Source organism: Pseudophryne corroboree, chromosome 4 (assembly GCF_028390025.1).
Source record: "Pseudophryne corroboree isolate aPseCor3 chromosome 4, aPseCor3.hap2, whole genome shotgun sequence".
Lineage (NCBI taxonomy): Eukaryota > Metazoa > Chordata > Amphibia > Anura > Myobatrachidae > Pseudophryne > Pseudophryne corroboree.
In genome coordinates this window covers 423220432-423224555 of record NC_086447.1, presented here as the reverse complement: position 1 = coordinate 423224555, position 4124 = coordinate 423220432, and the positions used below count along the sequence as shown (strand labels likewise).

Genomic DNA, 4124 nt, shown 5'->3' with positions numbered 1-4124 from the left:
GATGTTGGTTTCTGTCTATAAGGGTCTGTGTACTGCTGTACACTACTGCTCTATATCTCTGTATGATCCAAAGACAAAAATATATTTAATTTAATTGGTGCGTCACTCATTACTTCTGGTGCTGTACACTAACACTACTGCTATATCTGTGTGTGATCCAAATTCAAAAATATATTTAATTGGTGCATCACTCTAATTGCTAGTACTGCGGCTGCTGTACACTACTGCTATATATCCTCTGTGTATGATACAGAGCAAACAATATATTTCTATTGGTGCGTCACTCTGACTACTAGTACAGCGGCTGCTGTATACTACTGCTATATATCCTCTGTGTGTGATCCAAAGCCAAAAATATATTTCTATTATGTATTTGAAAGGGATGCTCTGTCTACTGTATCTGAAAGGGGTGAACTGTTTATCCACCCAGGGGCTCCGCCCCAGTGTAAAATTTAAATAATAAAAGCATTAAAAACAAAAAGCCTAAAATTATAATTATTAAAAAAACTATTTTTTTGTTTGTGCTGTACCCCAGTATATTATACAATTTTTATTTTATTTTTATAAGTACTATGACACTGCAGGCAGACCGCTGTATATTATTTCCTACTCATATACGCATTGTGCAACACTGTTGGTGTAGTCAACTGCAGTGTGTAATTATTATATATATATTTCTGATTAATTTGTGCGACACTGTAACCGCCAGTGTGTGATATAAAAAATACTTCTACAGTTTTTTTTACTCATTTGTGTGACACTGTAACCACAGTGTGTGATATAAAAAAATAATTTATATATATATATATATATATATATTAATAAAAAACAAAAAATCAACCCTAATATCTTGCGCTATACCTCTAGTCTCAAACCAACAAGAAATACCCTCTGTCAGATAAGGTATTAAAAGTAGATTACAAATAGAAATGGATTCTCGTGGGAGCCAATATGCCTTTTGTATGACAATAATTAAAAGTTTTTATTGTACAGAAACAAACGATATTTATCCTAAGCGTTCGTTATTGACACAACCTTCTAAAAATTCATATAAAACAATATTACAATCTTATACATAAATTACAGTTGGATGTGAGGATTTTACAGCCAGGTGATCAGTCAGAACTCGAAATGGATGTATCTCCAACCAGATGTTTGTGATAAGGACTTTGTTAACCAGACGTTGCAAAACCCAACGCGTTTCGTCCGTTAGGACTTCATCAGGGGTTTGGAATCTGGATAGTTACAAATGGAAATATATAAATCATATAGTCTTCATTAATAAGACATATTATTATCCAGGTAAGTATTCCATTGAAATCTATTGTGGATTAACATACATACCAGTTCTTATAGTAGGAGTGATTACCATTGATTAGAAAGGTTTAGAATATCCAATGATTACATCCAATCACATATTCAATTCGATAAATATAATATCTGAAACATTATCGTTATAATAATCAATAAACATTATCTTTATACAAATGATAAAAGGAAGAGGGAGGGAGAGTCAAAAGAAGAGAAAAGGGAGGGAAAGTCGAAAGAATATTATGAATGTCAATATAAATCAAATAGCTCCGTATTTATCCACATAATCAACATCAATTCAGCTGATGGAAATGATACAAAGGGCAGGGTCTACAAGTATCAGAAACCACCAATAGTTATAGAACACTCCAATTAAAGTCCACATAAAACTTCAAATTCACAATATACACACAATTATATCCACATTACAACTCATTGTACAATACATACCTAGATAGACTTCAAAAAAATATATATAAATTTGGTTGAAATTAGATGATGTTACGTTCCCTAAAAGGGATAAAGATAAAATAGTTTTTTGTCACTCAAATGATTGTTAATAGGAAATGTTCCTGTAACATCCTGTTTACCATTAAAATAACATAGATGCTACCAACAAATCAGAGAAGATATAACAACTTCCTCAATTGATTATAAGAAACCATGCTGATGTCAGTATTTAATGTAAGGTATTTAAGGTGATTCAAATAGAAGAACTTTTTTATCCAAAACTAATTAATAAATGATGTCTTTAATCTAACATGCAATGGGGAGTGGTATATTCAATCAATCATTAGAGAGCCAATTAAGTTCACAGCTGTAATTTATAACCAGCAAGAAGAACTTTTTAACATCTGAAATACTAATCTTAACATCATATGGTATTTAATATTTGCACTAAATTAGTCTGGTTCTTACCTATTTTCAATCAAGAATGGTGGAACCTTATAGTCTACCTCTGTTTATACATGTCACCAAACAGAGAACTTAGGAAAATTTCAAATCCTGAACGAAACTATTCCCTGTGGACAAGTAAATCTAAATCAGTATATTACAATCATACTAAAATTAAGTAGTTACTCTTAAATTAAGGAATCCATTCATCTAATAAATTTTCAAAAAGACCATCCAATAACTAAGTTCCAAATATACAATTATAATACTCAAACTTACTTTTTACAGGAACAAGTGCAACCTCACTGAATCCCAACTACAGAATGAGAGGCAATATAAGGACATCCCTTTATAGCTCCCTTGATATTACATCACTTCCTGCTGGCTGATTAATTAATTTATTATTAGTTAGTGATGTGTTAGGACCTCATAGTACTATGTGGAATGCCATTCTTACTGGTTACCTAACAGATCCCCTAAATGATGTCTTTAATCTAACATGCAATGGGGAGTGGTATATTCAATCAATCATTAGAGAGCCAATTAAGTTCACAGCTGTAATTAATAACCAGCAAGAAGAACTTTTTAACATCTGAAATACTTAACCTCATATGGTATTCAATGATTGCACTAAATTAGTCTGGTTTTTACCTATTTTCAATCAAGAATGGTGGAACCTTATAGTCTACCTCTGTTTATACATGTCACCAAAAAGAGGACTTAGGAAAAATTTCAAATCCTGAATGATACTATTCCCTGTGGACAAGTAAAACTAAATTAGTATATTACAATCATATTAAAATTAAGTAGTTACTCTTCAATTAAGGAATCCATTCATCTAATACATTTTCAAAAAGACCATCCAATAACTAAGTTCCAAAAATACCAATATAGTACTCAAACTTACTTTTTACAGGAACAAGTGCAACCTCATTGAATACCAACTACAGAATGAGAGGCAATATAGGGGCATCCCTTTATAGCTCCCTTGATATTACATCACTTCCTGCTGGCTGATTAATTAATTTATTATTAGTTAGTAATGTGTTAAGACCTCATGGTACTATGTGGAATGCCATTCTTACTGGTTAACTAACATCAATTCTGCTTCCTGACATTATAAAAAATAAAAAATAAGAGGGGACAAAATCTGAACGCTACATGCGTTCCACTCTCACGTGCGTGTCAACGCACCGCACTTCCGGTTCCGGCGGAAGTACGCACCGCGTGCGTGTCACAGTCACGCACTTCCGGCGGATGTACATCACATGCGAGTAACGATCGCTGTTTGTGTGCCATGGTCCCGTAGTTCGATGGAGATGTGTCAGCGGATGTTAAATTTTGTGGTTAGCTTTAGGGATTCTTTCTGTGATGAATAAAGATTAAACAAAAATTCTTTATAAGGTCTACTATTAAAGAGTTCTTTGGTCATTAAAGTCAAACTCTTTTTTCACAGTTAGAATTGTAACATTAATATTGAATTCTAAATAGTAATAAAGTGCTGTTATCTCATCAATTAAATAAAGGTATTAATAGTGCTATTTATTAAATAAGTGTTAATCAATATAAGTGACCAATTTGTGATAAATAATATTAATTATAAACTATTTGATAAAAAATATACTTAAAGTGACTTATTGCAATAATAACTAATAGTATTGATACGACATGTTTCAAATTTAAAGTTTAGTGTTTAATTGTCTGGTTCAAATTACACCGACAATATTAATATAACCAACATCAACATGATTTCCCATTTACAGAAAGATTCACCACATATTACATTTCATAAGAGTTATATATTGATAGACCATGAACATACTATATATACTTAAATCATCCCTAAGTTGTATATTCCTTTTATCAAACTTAAACTAAAAAAAAAAAAAACTATAAACATAGGGGGAGGGGGGGGGGAC

At 31.8% G+C, this 4124-nt stretch overlaps 1 long non-coding RNA gene across 1 annotated transcript; it reads right to left on the bottom strand.

The window, feature by feature from the left end:
* Positions 1-952: 952 nt before the first annotated feature.
* On the bottom strand, positions 953-3213 carry LOC134911469 (uncharacterized). Its single transcript, XR_010176604.1, has 5 exons — positions 3113-3213; positions 2230-2333; positions 1762-1821; positions 1345-1440; positions 953-1235 (listed from the first exon to the last, which is right to left on the bottom strand). It is a non-coding gene; the product is annotated as an uncharacterized LOC134911469 (long non-coding RNA).
* Between the last annotated feature and the right edge of the window lie 911 nt (positions 3214-4124).